This window comes from Ambystoma mexicanum, chromosome 4q (genome assembly GCF_040938575.1).
Source record: "Ambystoma mexicanum isolate Mex_15411 chromosome 4q, UKY_AmexF1_1, whole genome shotgun sequence".
Taxonomy (NCBI): Eukaryota; Metazoa; Chordata; class Amphibia; order Caudata; family Ambystomatidae; genus Ambystoma; species Ambystoma mexicanum.
The window spans coordinates 626930891-626949506 of NC_090928.1; the positions used below are offsets into that span (position 1 = coordinate 626930891).

The 18616-nt window shown below is 45.4% G+C and overlaps 1 protein-coding gene across 2 annotated transcripts in view; it reads left to right on the forward strand.

The window, feature by feature from the left end:
• The window catches only part of SERTAD2 (SERTA domain containing 2), a 253911-nt gene that overhangs the window by 120823 nt on the left and 114472 nt on the right, over positions 1-18616 (forward strand). The window contains exon 2 of one of the 2 annotated variants that reach the window (XM_069608169.1): positions 9995-10140. The exons of the other annotated variant lie outside the window; for it this stretch is intronic. The gene's annotated coding sequence lies outside the window, so the exon portion shown is untranslated. The remainder of the gene's footprint in view (positions 1-9994; positions 10141-18616) is intronic. 2 annotated transcript variants of the gene reach the window in all.

Sequence of the window (18616 nt, forward strand, 5' to 3'; positions counted from 1 at the left end):
ACACTCACTCAAAGGATTCATTAGGAGAAGTGCAGATGTGCCTTGGACAGGGCTGATGACAGCTTATCCTTTCGCATATGTTTAACCCTTTCTTGCCATGCAAACTGTGTTTACCGCGTTTGGCATAGGAAGGTGGCCTGGCTACAAAATGGTCATGACACGAGGTTCTTTTTCCTGTCCTATGGCCATCTTGCCGTTTCTCCCGCGAAACGCCAAGCTTTTGCAGGCTTCTGCATGCCTTGTGTGTGTGCTTCCAGGATGTGGACTGGACTGTCTAGTTACAAGACACATCCTGGGTGCACGAGAGTCTGGTGTGCTGTGAATGACTGGGACTACCGTGGTCCGTGATTCGTCCACATCTAGTGTGCCTGTATGTGAGCAGATCTCCCATTGGATCCTCTTTGTTTTGGCGCGAAGGAGATTCTGGATAAGAGAAGGCTCCAAACACTCACACCAAGTCGATCTCTTGAGTTCTCACTGAACCTAGGATAGGATCCAAGTATCCTGAAACTAAGAAGCCGAGTCGAGGAACCACTGGTGACCCGCTGGTAGGTTTAGCACCCTGAGGCCGCTGTTGTCCCGCTGAACCCCTCTGTCTCTGATCGAACTAGAAGGTCTGCGAATACGCTTCAACCCATTAGAATAGTGGGACCAACTATTCTCTGCACCTTCATCAAACCCTACAAGTAAGGCTTCTCAGAAGTATCCCTGGCCCAACCAGTGGGGTGACCAGTGTACGCAGGACCTTTGCTCTGACACCGCCGCCGTTTCAAGGAGACCCTTGAAACATGGTAGATCGCAAGCACTCTGCTCACAGCACCCCCACAAAAAATTTTGTACACTTGGCATTCCCAGGTCTGGAATAAAGAGAGAGCGCCGGAACCAGGGTACACACGGTTACTGCGTCACCCAGCCGTGGTTACGATCTTCACAGGTGCCTTGCTGCTGTGCCCCTCTGAGCCATGAAGCCTGCTACAGTGAAACTGGTCTGATCCTTCCACAAGGAGTGGAGAAATCGCAACTGTCCCGCCAGGGAATCATCGATGTAACTTCGCAGCTGAAAGCCGAACAGCAACACAACTGCCGCATTTGAAGCTGCAACTGAAGTGGACTTGACTGCCAAAGTTTGGTCCGGAGTGCACAGGGAGTCGGTGAGTACCTGCAACCTTTATCGGTGGCCCATAGCGCATCCATCCGCTTTTACGCACAAGTGTCCCCTGAGAGCCACTCTCCTTTTCACAGATAACTTGTGCTATCAAACCTTTCCCAACTCCTGGAACCTGTTCTGCCCTTTTGGGGAGACTCTCCATGAATAGTGGAAACTTGTTCTTCATTGCCTTACCCACCTCCTTCAGCTGCTACAGCCCTGCAAGAGACCAGTTTTCACCCTTCTGCACTGTCGCGTGCACCAGCATTTGAAAGTACTTTGAGCGCTAGGCTTCTCTCTTCATAGGGACTGGACTGCCTCTCAGTTAGGGTTCAATTTATGAAGAACTGCCTAAAGACTATTTGCACTGCTTGCTTCCTTCCCTTTTAGATTGTGGACCCATTCTGTGCTTTTATCCCTTTAGGCCACTTGGTATTGTATATATGTATTATAGTATTGTTGTGTTGGCTTGATGCATTGCTATTGATTGTTGATCATTGCTGTGTGTTGAATTTCAAAGGGCTTGAATAAATGTACTTATATTCAGTGCTTTAAGTGGGCCGGGGCCGGGCCCCGCCAGTCTCCAAAAAGTGGGGCTGAGCCGGGGCCCTGCCGGGGCCCCCCATCCCACCACGCCATGGCAGGACGCATTATCCCGCCACGGCCGCAGCCGCGACGGGAGATGCGCCCGCCAGTGTAACGTTAGGCAAGTGGACAGAAGTGCCAGCCAGCCACAGCGTCGCTGAGGCTGGCTGGCACTTCTGTCAGTCACTGTAACTTCCCTGATGAGCCCCCATCTGAGGGGTCATCAGGGAAGTTACAGTTCCTTTGTTTGCCCTCGCCAGGTCACTGACCCTCTGTGAACCTGCAGGCTCCATGATCTAATATGTAGATTATATCACGGAGCCCGCGGGTTCCCAGAGGGTGAAAGACGCCTCGGGCTCTGTGATCTCTGCTCAGAGCAGTGATCGCTGAGCCCGAGGTGCCTGTCTCCTTTGGCAAATCTTTATAAAAGATGCCTTGAAATGTGTACGTTTCAAGCCATCTTTTATAAACGTAGAAATATTTCTACGTTTATAACAGACGGCTTGAAACGTACACAATTCAAGGCATTTTTTATAAAGCTTTGTCGACGGACAAAACCACCTGGGGTTTTGTCCGTCCTCAACGCTTTATAAAAGATGGCTTGTACGTTTCAAGCCGTCTTTTATGAACATAGAAATATGTTACAAATGTCTATGTTTATAAAAGGTGGCTTGAAAGTGTACAAACCATAGTAAGTTACTACTATGGTTTGTACACTTTCACACAAGTGTGCGTAACTTACTATGGTTTGTACACTTTCAAGCCACCTTTTATAAACATAGAAATATGTAACATTGCTATGTTTATAAAAGAAGGCTTGAAAAATACACAAACCATACTAGTACGCATACAAATATATAAATGCTCTACTACATTTATATATTTGTTTGCGCACCCTACTATGATTTGTGCACTTTTAGGCTACGCCCACAGTGGATGCCACGCCCCCAAACGAGGGCCCCCCCCTCAATTTCTTACCCCACTTAAAGCACTGCTTATATTTTTAGTATATAAACACCTGTCTTTAAGTGATTTGTAGTGTCCTTTACTCTGTGTGCTCATTGAGGTCTTTCAGTCACCTTCACCCCTCCTGAGACCTAGTCTTGACCGCCGCCAATGCTACCTTGATTGGTCTGGCTTGTCCAAAAGGTTACCCTGTTCCAAGAATCTAGGCTGGCCTTCTGAACCTCTGCCCACGATCTTAACACTAATGTAGGGAAAGTAACTGGAGAAAAAGGGCTTACGATTTGACAAAAAACAGAGAGCCTGAAGACATTCGTAAGGCAGCCATCGTAACTTTGGGTAATTATTAGGCACCCAAGCACATGAGCGTTATCAGTTTAGTGGATAACTGTTCACGGGACAGCTGGGTGTTGGACGGCTACTGCTCAGACGCAAAGCATCAGATTCACATCCCATAGGCATATATACAGGGCAGATATACTTAGGGGCCCAGACCTGAACACCTTTGAGTAGGCAGCAAACCAACAGATGCTCTCCTACAGCCTTCTACCAATTCCTGAAGGTCAAAATTGCTGATTGGTACAAGTTCACCACATGGTATGCCCCGGAGGATGCCAGTTCCACCAAAAAGTTGAATACTGTTATTACAGGGGTCACATGGGGATTGACATCCCTTCTGTCACACCAGCGTACCCAGGCTGACCTTTGAGATCTGGGGATACTGCGGGCCCATGAACCAGTAATCCATTTTGAAGATGAGCAAGAAAGGCCATGCGGGAACCAGCGGCCTCTGATATGAACCATGCGACCAGTCGAAGGGATACATCCAGCACTAGTGGATGGGACTCCCCATACGGTGTGCAAACAATATCGGGGAACATTGGAAGGACACAAGCAATATCGCGGAGGCGTTGAAGAGCCAGTGGATACCATGCTTGTGTTGGCCAAAAAGGCTGCACGAGAATCGCGGTAGCCTCCCGGGTCTGGACCTGTGCCACAAACCTGAGAATCTGGGCAAAGGGAGGAAATTTGTACCCTGAGCCCTTGCCTCAGTCTAGGGAGAAGGTGTCTGCAAAGAGATTGATCCAAAAGGAACTCGAAAGGGACTGCAGAGTCTGAAAGATTCTGGGGAACTGACGCTAATCTGCCGGATCCTGCAATGGTGGGAACACCAATCCTCTATGGTGTTGGATACCCCAGGGATGAAGACTGCCTGTACCTTGAGCCGATAGGGAATAAAAAAGTCCCAAAATCTCTTTGCTGTTTCCGACAAGTTCTGGACTGTGTACGCCCCTGTTTGTTGATACAATGGACCTCCAAGCAATTGTCCATTAAGAGAGTGATGGCGCAGTGCCAACTGTTCTTGGTAACAACAGAACTGCAATGACCCGGAAAGAATCTCTAAACAATTGATATGCCTTTGGGACTCAATACGCAACCACCGACCTCCAGTGGAAGTGCCACAACAGTGTGCACCCCAACCGTTTAGGCTGGCAGCAGACTCCAAGACAAGACTGGGGCTGATACTGAAAATTGCACACCTGTTCCATGCGTCTGTATGATGTAGCACCATTCTAACACTTCTTGTGCTTTGAGAGAAATGGGTACCCAATCTGAGTACTGTGCTCTCACAGAGCTTCTGTATGTTCAGCTACTGAAGGGCCCTGAAATGTATGGTTGGGGGCTTGAAAAATTGCCTTCATTGAGTCTGGCAAGATTCCCACTATTCTGGCTTTTTGTCAGACAGACAATACCAGAGACCGCAGGGCATGCAAAGTCATCCTCCTAATGTTAGACATTTTACCTAGGAAGTCGGTGGGTAGAGGACACACAATCTATGAAGAAGCCCCAAAACTGCTGCTTTTGAGAAGGTACTCATTCAGATTTCTCCCAATGGACCAGGAAACCCAGTGATTGCAAAGGTTTGACATCCATGTGAATGTGTAATAATAGAACAGTTTGACCCATAGTAAGGATGTTGTTGAGATAGATCAACAACCATATTCCCAGAAGCTGTAAAAAAACCTCTGACGGGCTGCAACAGTTGTGAGAAATACCAAGACGCAGATGATAAACCAAAGGGTAGAGAGGAAAAACTGAATACTCTGCGTCGACAACGGATGCAGAGAAACTGCCTGTGTTCAGGCATGATGAAGATCATAAAATATGCATCCTTGTGGTCCAAGTATACCAACCAGTCAGTCACCTGACCTCAACATGTGACATAACCAAATAATTGTTACCATTTTGAAAAGAATATACCAGACAAAAGGATACAGGGCACGTACATTGAACACTGGACAGAACAAAGGATGCTTCCTTTTTGGACCAAAAAGATATTGCTGAATAAATTGCTCAGCTGGGGATGCCAAGGCTCTGTTGTCTTCTTCCGCAATAGCAGCAACTCCTGTTACACTGCCTTTTGCCTGAGCACGGGTGAGCTGAAGTGGTCTTGGAAGGTGCTCCTGATAGGAGCCCTGAGAAAATCGATCCAATACCCCATGACCATATCTGGTATCGCAGGGATCAATGGACATTGTAACCCAAGTCATGAGAAAGTATTGCAGACCACAATTCACCCACCGAAATCCCTCACCGGCTTCTCCACCCCAGAGTATCGGATAGCAGATAAACAAAACCTACATCGATAGGTATGGTGCACATCCTCACACCGGGATCCCCACCATGTTGTACTCTCGTCAGGAAAAAAAGTGCTGTGGAGCGAGATGGTGCCTCATAGTGATACACCCTGATAGTTCCGTAAGGTTCGCCGGAAAGGTCTGCTACTGCCGTGGTTCACACCCCTGATCTGTTCAGCTGCCCGACCCCAAGAGCAACAGACCCTCTTGCAGAACTGGGACTGGAAGATCTCTGGACGACGTCTAAACTTTTTCCAAGCAGGTTAAAGTAGCCACAAATTAGCTTGATGTCTTTAAGGGCATTCTCTTTGGTGTTGGCTCAGAGTCCCCTGCTTCGTGGGCATCAGTCAAACAAATCAACTTGGGGTTTACCTTTATTAGAATGGTCTTGTGGCGTTCCTGAATTATAGATGCATTGGAGTCCCCAGAAAGCACAAGATAAATGCATTGGAGTCCCCAGAAAGCACTTGTATAATATGTATAACTATCACTGTATCCTGTATAATCTGTAACGATGTAAGCTTTGCATTATCCTACCTGCTGCGCCCTTCTACCTATGGGTCTGGAGCGCATTAGAAATAAAACAAACAAACAAACAAGGCCCTCTGGGCGCATCCAGATAAGATTTCTGGGTCCAAACGCTCATCCGTCACTTGCACCTCTTCTGCAAGGTCCATGATTTTCATTACTGGGCCAACAGTGTTAATCAGACATTCCTGACATCCAGCCCAGACCTTATCGGCTACCTTTGTAATATCTCTCCCATCAAAAGATTGCCAGCTTAGGGTCTACAGATGGTACCATGTGCTGCTTCCCTGGCATGGAAGGGTTCAGGTATTCTGCCCTCATTTTCCTCTTGGAGTTACTGTCCAGTTTTTTTTTTGTTTGCAAAAAAATCAGGCAAACCTCTCAACATGTGGCAACACATACCACTCTGACGAATTGGGATGTGTTTACCAAAAGGGATTGAACATGGGTTCCCCCTTGTGTTCAGCCAGGCCTGAGGTGGAATGGCCCTCCACTCTCCTGTTAATTCCCAAAAGTCCTCTTTCTGAGGTGGATCAGGACATTCAGAGAGGATGGGAATCTGGGTCATCCCATACTGGGGGAACCATTCATCTTTTCCAGATGACAAGCCTAGGGCCGCAAACCTGGTCGTCCCCTCCACCGGACCTAATTCACAGACGTGTTTTATAATGGTGCATTCCCATAGGAAAACGCTCTGTAAATCAGGCCTTAAATGTTGATAATTGGAGCAAAATTCTGTAAGCAAGTTATAACACACATACACATAGAAATTAAATCCACAGAACTATTTAAAAGTAATAACGTATAGCAAACACACCTAGTGTCTAGAGCACACCAGAACAAAACAGTAGAACAAACAAGTGGTAGAACTAGCCTGATGCGTTTCGTGAACAAGTCCCATCTTCAGGCGGTAAACCTTGCTAAGTTCCTAATAGAATCTAAAAAGAATGTATTTGAGGGTTATAATAGCAAGGGTTATATATGAACAAGGGTAATAATATTGAGGGTTATAACAGCAAGGGTTCTATATGAACAAGGGTAATAATATTGAGGGTTATAATAGCAAGAATCATGTGATTGCAAAAGCATGCATTGATGAATATAGCCACTGCTGAATTAACTGTAGTACCTTTAAGAGTAGCTCGGAGACACACTCTCCAAAAGTCGTTCCTCAAACCAATAAAGCGACAAAATGCCAAATAACACTGTCACAGAACCCTTCAGTATAGGCTGTATGAAGTGACATTCATGCATGTTTCTTACATACCTATGCACATAAACTAGCGGCACAGGTGCTTTCAAAAGGGTGTTCACTGTCCTGCTCTTCCTTTCAGAAGCGAATCACTCCTGCAGTGTCCAAAAAGCCACAAACTCAGCAGTTGGAAGATATCCCCAGCAGCAATGTAACGAGAATGTCTGATAAATATACAGGTGGCCATAACATGTGATCCGATATTCTAAGTATATTTGTGTATGCAAGTGCTTGAATCCTGAATGCAGAATGTCATCTGTGGGTACACCACCAGCATAACCGCAAGACCAGCGTTCTCTGGTCTGTGATTCAAAAATCAAATCGGGGAAATGTCACGAGTTGTACACGTTGCCACGATGCAGACACTAGAGTGTTGGTAAGCGCGAGTATCTAGGCGGCCATAAAACGGGCGCCATCTTTAAGGGTAGCTCCTCATTTAGAGAAAGTATGGGAGGCAGCCGGCTCAAATACAAGGAGACACGGCCCTTCCGAAGCAAACTGCTTCAGAGGTCATAAATTCCCTAATGGCTGTCCCCAGCTGCGTGCCTATGTTATGCATGTGGGCCTGAGGAAAGTTATTCTGCAATTCTACTGATCCTGCAGGATCCATTTGAAGAAAAAGCTTTGCTGTCTCCCTAGCCTTTCCTGCCATATTCTCCAGTTTCACAAAGCTCAGCGATCACAAACTGTCAATACAGAATCACCACAATAACAGCCTTAATAATGAAGGATCTAATCCTGATTGCAATTCCCAGTCCTATTTCCATACCAGTTAACGCACCTACCCACCCCGAGTCCCTTTCTCAATCTGGCTTAGGGGGCTTACTACAGCAACATCTCTGCTGCTACCCACTGTACCTGTTGGCAGGCAGCAACTGGGAAGCTGCGCGCCCACCTCGGGTGGAAAAATACTAGCTAAGGAGGGAAGTGGCAGAGGGTGGGCAAACACTAATGCAGGCATCACTGCCTAGCAGTCGGAGGGGGGGCTAAACTCTGCAGTGCAGATCACGCCAATTCCGCCACCGCGCAACAGGCTACACACCTACCTGGGACACTGTTGCGTTTCATAAACAAACCGATGTGCCACCCTGCCCCCCCACCCCCCAATTAATGCAAAATATAAAATTTACAATCCGATACTACTGAAAAATGACCAGATCCATTACATATTGTTTTGAGCGGGAGCAGCAAGAAAAGAGGATGGACTTGGGAACCAGACTGATTTATGAGGTGGACTATGTTCTGATTGGTGGACCATAGGAGGAGGGGCATGTGTGAGGGCTTATGGGAGTAGTAGTAGGTTTTATGTTCTTGCTGCTGTTTTGAATAAAGAGAACAGTTGTGCAAAATAGGAGCCTTGGTGCCATGCCTTAGAATGTACCTAACTGACAACACACTCAACGGTATATGTTGCGGGAAACCCAGTTGGGTGTCGTTAACAGACCAGTCTGAAACACAGCATACATTGTGTTCACAATCACAGAGCGGCTACAACAGTAACAGATGGTACAAAACGGCCCTATAGGTAGCGGCTTACCAGCCAATTTTACTCCCTAAAAAAAAAAAGACTAATTCACAGACAGAAAAAACGGGGAGTAAAAATACTACCAAGAAAAAAGAGGAAATGGACGCAAAGGAGCCTGACCCCTTCATGTTCTATAAATGTGTTCAGATCAGTGGTACCAGTTAGAGAAATGTCGTACACGGGGTAGGGCGACAATATGTTATCACCTGATGAAGACTTTTAAGGTCCAAATGCATCTTTTAGCCAGTATGAAGTTCTAAATGCATAATGAATTTCAAAATGTTATTTGTTTTAGAGTTAAAGTATATTTTTACTCACTGCAAACGACTCCCTTTTTTGGAGGAGATTGCATATTCTCTCCAAAAATCATTGTGCATCCAGCTTAAAAAAAATAGGGAGTACAACACTCCCCGTTAAAAATCTTATTGGATGCCCTCGGCTGTGCACTCATTTTTATCAGTAGGCTACTGACAGAAGCTGTCTGAGGGGTCACAGGGTTGTGTGTTTAGGCTAAACCTGTAAGGGTGCTTGAAGAACACTATTGTCTTCTGATCATTCTCTGCTAGACTCGTCCAGCATGCCACTTGCACACTGAAAAGAAACCCCAACGAAGGGATTGTTCACATTTATTCCTTTAAAAAAAAGAGGGTTCCCTCACTTTAGTTTGGAAGATCGTTTAAGTTTTACACTCATACGAAGTTTAAAAAAAACTCTATTATTCTGGATCAATACAAATTACATTAAAAATCAATAACACAAATAAGTGCTGTAACTGTAGCTAAAATTGTATGCATTCAAATCACTCTCCTAATGTCCTGTAACAATTCTTTCAACAATCTTTATAACAAGGCTGTTGAATCTTTATAACAAGGCTGTTGAATAAAAAAATAAAGTTCATTTGGGAAATGCCCAGGATTTAAATGTGTGTTTTGTGACTAACCATAATGTACGGGGCGCTAGTTAGGGTGAGCAAGTGCACCCTATAAGGCCTTTGCACCCGTTTTAGGTTTCAAAGGCGACAATACTGTGTCACTGGTCCATAGGGCAAAAAGTAATGTGTTCCAAGCGATGACTGGCAGTGGGACTGCAAATGAACATTATACAGAAGTGGCTGCATTCAGGCACCACGTGCACATCTAGAAGAAGTGAGCTGTAATTGTGTTGTGTTTTAGATTAAGGTCTAGTTTTCTATGGGTGAACAGTGTATGTGTGGGGATTTATTGCAGTTTCAAGTGAGCGCTTTCCAGCATCTGGGTATTTATTGTGTGTACCTTTTTAGGGGTTAGATGCCTGGGGTTAAACTAAGCTCGAGTGTCATTTTTAATGTTGTTCTTTTTACATATTTGTATACATAGGCCTTCTGAGCCCTTTCCTCTATGCTTCAAAGAATATCTGGCAAGATGTAGCCAGCACATCCTCCACCCGCCGTCACCTGAGCTTCCTTCACCCGATTCGGCTTGGTACCCAAAAAAGCCAAGGAGCAGACTGGCTTGAAATTAAAGTAAGTGACGGTCAAACAACCACTGAGCAACCTGTTTGTGGAGGCCTAGGCAGGAAGAGGGAGGGAGTGGAGACATTTTGGGGTGAATCTTAAGCTTTGGTGTAGGTTGGGTATTGCAACATCTCATACACAGGGGTTGAGGGAAGGGGGCAGGAACTGGGGGCATATGTCTATAAAGTTAGGTCCTGTCTGGTTGGTGCTGGGTACTGAGGGCATTTTAAGTGTTTGCGTATGGCCAAGCACAGCACTTCTGTTTCCAATTAATAATATCTGTTTTTTTTTAAATGGTGCTTCCTGCTGGATTCCTCCCGTTACTAAGGTTTGGTATTGTTATCCAATTTAATGGTACACCGTTTTTCGACCTCCTAAGGATGAAAAACTGAGTGGGGCAAGCTGGAATTCCAAACTGCAAGTCAAAGAGGCCGGGAAAGGCATAGAGGTTGATAAACCTGCCCCAACTATTGAAACTTTACAAACTTTACCATGTATGATGTGGACGCACTGCTTTCCTTGTCAAAATGCTCTCAAAATCTCCCTGATCGCCTTCCACCAAAGAGATGCCCCATTTATGTATTCAGTAAATAAATCTTGCATTTATCCAGCTATTCTCTTAATTTAGGAGTGATGCTTTTAGCTTGGTGGAAAAACACGGTTGTTTACACCGTGTTCTAAGAAAGACTTCTCTGGACACATGCAAACCTGGTAATCTTTGACCCATCTGTCAACGACCATTCCCAACCAAACAAATGGAACATGTGGTGACTGTCCACCTACAAATGGTGTCAGAATCCGCTTGCTCCTCCCCACCCAAGCTCCAGGCAGCACAGAACTGGTCACTTAAACCATAGCTGACCAGTTGAGGGAGGTCGACAGTGGTGATGCCGGGCCTCGGGACCTTCTAGATCTCTGTGTGGCATTCAACCCCATTGACAATTAATTCTTCCTGACTCGTTTGGAATCCCTGTGCTTGCGGATCCAATTCATATTGCTTTTGGTAAGCAATACTAATATCTGTGGATATGGGCTCTTCTGCCTCGGCTTCTTGACCCCTGATATCCTGCCTCTACTTTTGAATTCTTATACAGAACTTATTTGTCGGAGCAGCCTCCCTTTTCCGAACTCTGCTGACGACACCCACCTTTTTGGTGAAGTTATCAGGAACATGCATTCGACCGCTAGCGCTATGGGAGATTGCTCTACCTAGATAAATCAACCCTGATCAAATCAAAGTATTGGCAGCAAATTGAAACATGGACCCCTGGAGCTGTTCTAGCCAAAGGCCTTGTGCCCGTAACCCACTGCCCCTCATCCATGGTAAGAAATAAGGAACTTATCATGGAAGCAACCTCAAGCTAAGACAGCAAGACTCCTTGGTGCAGTGAGTACACGAGGGACCGACGCGTTTACTCCTCCTGCCTTTTAGTTGTCCGGCACTCGTATTTGTCCTCTCGTCTAGAATTTTGTCATAGTGTATATCTCCGTCTCTCAGCCAAACTCATGACGCGATTGCAGAGGACCGGCGGTTCTAGCATTTGATAGGCAGTGTGCAGCAAAAGACCTCCAGGGACAGCACAATCAGTGACGGCAGTCTTTGATAGTGCAGAGTTACATTGCAAGTATGCTATACCAAGACACAAATAACTACTGAATATGGTCACTATTATTATTACAAATGGAGCAAAACTATCGTCTATGATTTGGGCTTTTTTCAAAAACTGTGAACGATGAGCCGGATCACTTGTACAGACACATTTTTTACAGGTAAGGTACAGTAAGAGAAATAATTTGCTCAAGGCAACCTACTTTATAAATGGCGAAGCTGTGATTTTATCCCAGACTACAATATAGGTCCTCTTTTCAGCTATGGTTGGTAATATTTATGTAATAAACCAACCTGCCTAACATATAAAGTTTTGCTTAACGTATTTATTATATAAAGATTCGTATTGAATGGAAGTATACAAGTAACAGGCGGCAAAGAAGAACAGCAGACTCTCTTGTAAAAGAGATCAAGGGCTTATTTTGTGGCTCGGATTCATTGTTTTGAGAAACAGGTGGAGCTGTGTGGGGACTTTCCGATGCAAAAGCCCCAATCTGCTCTTCTCATTCACAGATTAGATCTAATTTGAGAAGACTTGCTGCTGTTCACAAATGACAAAGTTAGTTCCATTCAAAAGTGCGAGACGTCTTAAGGCATTTACAGTTAAAAGGTCTAATTGTCAGGTGTTGGGGAGTGTTTTTTGCGACCCATCCTCCTCCTAGCCTCGTTCTCGAGGTGAGTGGGGCTGTGAGACCCCCGTAGAGCTGGGTGCTGGGCAGCCGCATAGGCTTCTCGGCTGCTGCAGAGTGTAGAATGCATCTGCAAGAGAGGGCTCTGATTGTGGAAGTTGGGCCACCTCTCGCCGGGTCTTCTTTCGTTGCACAGGCTTCTGGAAAGTTAATGAGTGACCTTTAAGGCTGCGTCTGAGTCTCAAAACCTTACATGGGCAAGAATAACTAATTTAACACTTGCATTGTGGCTACATTCTGATGAGACTTCTCCCCTCGCTGTTAACATGCACTTATATTGTTCCCACCTTCAAATTAAGCAGTGATGGGTGGAACATCTTTCTCCAGTCTGGCATTCCAAGATCTGCAGCAGCTTGCCGGGCTATGCTATGACTGGAGAATAACCATATCACCTTCAGAAGGAACCTTAAGACTTTCCTCCTTCGGGCTTAAGAACTGAAAAACCTTTCTTTCTGTATGCGCAACACGTTGGATGATTTTCTATGCGGAGCACGTTGGATGATGTCTGGTCCGTTCTTGCTATATGCGGAGCATGTTGGATGAGGGCTGGTCTGGTCTTGCTATATGCGGACCACGTTGGATGATGGCTGGTCCATTCTTGCTATATGCGGAGCACGTTGGATGATGGCTGGTCCGTTCTTGTTATATGCGGAGCATGTTGGATGATGGCCGGCCTGCTGTGCAGTTCTATTGCACCAAGATACCTTGCGCCCTTTGTGCTTTTTAAGCACTCCCTCAAAAAGATACAAAAATAAGGGGCATAGGCATGTGAGATAAATTGTGATCTGTATGAGCCCCATCATTTCCAGGGATCCTTTGCATTTGGACCCCATGGACACTCAACCAGTGGAACGGGCCATGCTGAACTTTTATGTGCTTTGCTCTCTGATATAAGATATGATAAGTCATTTATAACGCGCCTGTACACAAGTGTTTCTTGTGACAGTGTTCTTTCTGTTGCCTTGCCACTTGGGCTTGCCTCTCTTACGTTTTCTCCCCCGGCCCCCGTCCTGCCCTTCTGACCCATCTGTTGTCTGTAACGCCTTTGTACGGTAGCTCCCAAGATATGTACAGTTTGCATCCTAGTCTATGCACTTGGAACACCATGGCACTATTTCCGAGCCATTAATTAAAGTCGACTTTCCAGCATTAAATTAACTTTGATTAGTGTTTCTTCAACGGGTGTAATCCTCATACACCAATGATTTGTTCCTTTTTTGATATTTGGAAAATCACTGAAGTGCTGAGGACGTGTGCTAAGCTTCCCTAGCCAGAGCATTGGTGTCTGCATTTTATGCAGTGTTTCCATCTGTCCAGTGTTATTGGTGCACCCATCCTCACTGAACTACTGTTTACGAATGAGCGCGCCTTCTTGTTGTGCCCTTCATATATTGCCATTATCTTCTTTTCAATGGTGTTCCCCAACCTCCACATATTTCCCTGTGTACTACCAACCTTTCTTTCAACTGTGAATTTAAATCTCCTTCTTTTGGTGGTGGAGGGTGCTCCTCCTCTCTCCCCAATACCAGACTACCCTTACATTCCCCATTTCTGCCTAGACCTTTTGTTAATTCAGCCCACTTGCCAGTCTCACCCCCTCCACTGTCCTGACCATTACACGTCCCTCACGTTTGTGTTGCTCGTTCCGCTGTCTGTGCGTTCAGTACACACCTTCTCCCTTGCAAACTCCATGCACAGCTCTGTATTCCAATTTGCCCCGACCCTACCCATACGTATTGAAACCACCCACTCTCAGCTTCACCCCTTCCTTCACGTTCCTGCACCACTAGGTCATTTCCTTCTGGTGTATTTTCTTTCCGATGGGTACATTGAGCCCAATGGAAACAGATGGTGCTACATTTGCACTGCTGGAATCCCATAGCATATCGGGGAACCTCCTGCCCGTCAACAGCAGACTTGGCTCGTCGTTTCAAGATTTCAGGAAGGAGCACAAGATCCCCATCTTCAAGGAACTGCTCCTCCCAAACGCCTAGGTTCACACACCCTTCTCTCCCCGCCTAACCTGAGACAGGGCGATCTCCACCCCTCCTCATTCCCTCTCCTGGTTCCTTGTCGATCCCATACTGCCAAATTGCCCTCCTTTCTCCTGCTCCGTTGATAGCTCCCCGCTCCCTTGTATTGATCCCTTCTAATCCGCTTCACTCATCGTAGACTGCCCCACCTAACTTGCAAAGTGCTCCGTTGTTTCCCGAATCTAGGTATGCGCCTAATAAATTCCCTAATTGTAATACAATTAATAAATTCCCTAATTGTAATACAATTAAGTACTATCATAGTAATGTGTGTGATATCAAACACAGTTGTGTATCTCAATCAATGTGTTAAAATGCATTTTCGGTTTCCATTTTCTAACATCCTGAGATTTCAGGATCGTGCATTTCTCGAAACCTGCCTCAAATGTGTGGGGAAAAATTGTTGACGGGCTCTGAACGTTCTCCACCAGAGAAGCAACAGACCCAGTTTCCATCTTATTCACCAGTGCAGACATCTGTGATTGGCAAATGCGTGATCAACCCAACAGTGGATGGGAACAGTGCAAGCGCCTGCATCGGCACAAGGAAAATATCATAGTCACAGGGGCCGTTTCAAGGATGGGGGAACCTTGATCTTAAGGAAGGGGGCACAAGAAAAACAGACTCTGGGGGGACAGACCTGCCAGGAAGGGAGCACCGGAGAAGCAGGAATTTCATGGAGAAGATTCACTGGTGGAGGGAAGACCAGGATAAAGGGGTAAGGAAGGGGAAAGGAAGCATTTGGAAAGAGCTTGGGGGAAGGAGATCTTCAGCCCCACTAAAGCAGCAGGATTTTACTAGCGATGCAGGCACCCCATTGCAATGCAAAACAAAAAAAGATATGCTGTTATGATCTCTGGAATGAATAAAATGTAAATCCATGCAGTCAACACATAGCAAAAACAGATTGGTTAACATTATATTGTCTGCACGGCCTGACCACTTTGAGCCCATGTAATTGATTACTAGCTTAAGAAATGGTTCCTTGAATAGTACTTTATCACCAAAGCCTCAGAGTATTAATGGCTGGTGTTGGGATTGTAAAAACAAATGCACTCACTTGTATGCTCCTTAGAGAGTGGTAAAAGTCTGAGTTGACCCACACAATGTGAAAACTGTGTTCGAGTTTGCTCAAAGATCTCTGCACAGGGGGCATTAACCGACAGAGCTATTTCATCAGCATTGAGCTATGAATCCCATTCCAAAGGGATGATGTGCGAATACTCAAAATCTAATTTGTGTGCAGTCCAGGAGCGCAGTGGGCCAGCACCCAGCCCCCACCTGGTATATACTATTTGAAGATGGCTACAAGGGTTGGAGTTTAGGAGGAGGAGTGTCATTGGCTGGGGGCAGTATGACCCAAAGGACAATGATTGGTTATAGATGAGACAAGCAGTTTTCATTCTAAAGCAAAACTACTTTCTTTTTACTGAGGATTCCCAGCCAGATGACAGGGAATATTCATGAGCTTGTGAATCCATGCAAGACCCATTCTGGAGAACACGAGTTACAGGTAATTAACTTGTACCTCCTGTTGTGTGGTATACTCCTTTACAATGTTTTTGATTTTTGTGCACCAATCAGAATCTTTGGCATGGGCTCTTTCATATTTTCACTAGATGGTTTTATATTAGTAACCTTAAAGCATTTCAAGTTGCAAGCTACTAGCCCAACCATAAAATGTCACTCACCATCTCCATTCTAAACGTACATGGAACACACTATTTCTTACTCGTCAAGAGTAAGTTATCACTTACTAGTGGCAGGTGCATATTTTGAGCCCTGCGTGAAATCTATTTTGGACAATCTTTACCAAAGATCACAAAATTACAGACTTCTGCATTTAGAAAGCTAAAAAGGTGTAGGAGAAAAGCAAGGCTATAATCGCATGAGTAGCCAATATTTTGTTGGGGCATTTGGGGGGACAAGACTAGCCATGAAATGCACAGCTGTGTATGTTGGCCACACCGGTCCTTTTGATGACTGGGTAGAGTCGAGGAGCTGGGGGTTTGGGGAAGAGGTGTCAAGCGTGAAACCCTTCTCTTGAGAATCCAAAACTACATTCCAAGCTCCCACTTCAATCTTTGCTTGCTAATTCCTCTTTGATTGGCCAAATTGAAGTATTTCGCTGTTTTTAAACAGGAATAGTCTCTTGACTCGCGTAACCTTTAAAATAACAAGGGCTTTGAGCTTCATTCCTCGTTCGAATTGGAGTCTTTTTAAAGTTCCTTTGTAATGGCGTTATCACGTGCTGTCGGCTTTCATTGAGGATTTGTGGCATCATTTTGATTTTTGAGATGGTCCTTGGAAGGTGTTGTGCAGCAGTCTTACAGAAAATGTAACTCCATGGATGTTGATATGTAAGTTATGGGGGGCGTGACTGGGGCATATCCATGGCATTCCAGAGATCGCTTGTGCAGTCAATGTAAGAGTTCTACTTGCTGGGGCAATTTCATCATTGCACGTCTGCTTCGAGCTTTGGACTTCCAGTCGTTTACTTTCTCAGGTGTGTGTATGTGTTTGTGTGTGCTGAGGCACCAGCATATAAAGCAGTGTCATTTACACTGTGCTAGCAGTGGAATCCCAGAAAGCATAGTATAGTTCACTGTGGCTAGAAGATGTAGGACAGAGTACACCACTCTACGCCATTGGCTTTCCTCCACAATCATTCTTGAAGGTTATAATCGATTGTGGTTAGCTTGGTCGGCTAATCTCTGACGCATTGTGGAGGAGGGCACTGTGGTATGTGGTGTTGATTGACAGGAAGACGCCTTTCAGTAGTACTAAAAGCAACTACAGGCTTACAGACTTTGTTGCTAATTGCTACCGATCAAAGAAGATTGGGCGTTTACTCTACTATTCTTTGTAGAGAGTAACACCATAGTATTTTATTCACCTCCTAATATTCCACTGGCAGTAAATAAATGTTGAACTTGTATTACACACTAGGCACACATACCTTGGCTCTGTTCAATCCGTCATGTGGCAGCCCGATCTGTACCCGTGTTGTCGTGGATGCTTCATGGAGCCTGTTACTTTACTCTTAGCTCAGTGGTCCAGATGTTTCCCAACTTTCCAGTGGTGGTTGCTACACTCTGCTGAGGAGGCGGATTTTACGTGTGTGCCCATATTTTCGGAATTGGTTCTTCTGATTCCCATCCCAATAAATTAGCCACACCCCTCTGTTCGCTGCACTCAGTCCATCGTGAAAAGGAACTCTGCATGAAAAAAGAGAATTCACCCAGGCCAGCAATGAATCCAGGAGCAGCTTACACCAGGCGCAACATTCTATGCAAGTGGTACCTGGACCAGACACTTGCACATACCAACCGCCATCTCATCACCTGAAGGCGTACAGGCAAATTCCACCCATCAATGCACAGGAGGAAGCAGACTTGCAAAACAAGCAAAATAGACATTTCCACACATTAAAACATCTTATGTGATACAGTTCTACCCCCTCTTTACATACAACTCGTCTCTGATAAATATGATGCAGCGATTTACACCCCGCAGATTACACTTTCACCATATGTTTGCGGGCATAACTTTAGGCCAAGGCCTTCAAAACCATTGGCAGCCGCAAATAACAAATCAAGTCTTCCCTGAAGGGCATGTTTAGAATTTGCATTGACATCCCAGCACAACCACAATTCACCTACAGCTTGACTTACCTACAACTTCTACAACACGCCCACAACATCCTTCACATGCACAGGAACACCTCCATTACCCCAGAGGGATTGCCATACCATCACAGGCATAACTAATTTCACAAACGCGCAACTGCCATCTCACTCTATTTCGTCAGAAACCCATGAACCCAACTAGCAAACAAATTCTACACAAAACCTGCAGCACCCATGATTATAATTACTCATGCTTCACCCAAAAAGCTGCTAGTCATAGCAATCCTAATCCGTACCATACAAACATAGCCCCCTGCTCAAATACTACCACACCAATATCACACTGGAGACTTATAGAAACACGGAGCAGTGGTGGAGTCGGACAGTAGCCCAGAAGTCAAGGTCCTGCATGATATCCCAAGGGCTGTCCCTACACGGGGGTTTTATTAAGATATAATACTGCATAGAGTATGAACTGCTCTACCACTGCTTGACCTCCGGACAAGCATGTGAAATTTACGTGAC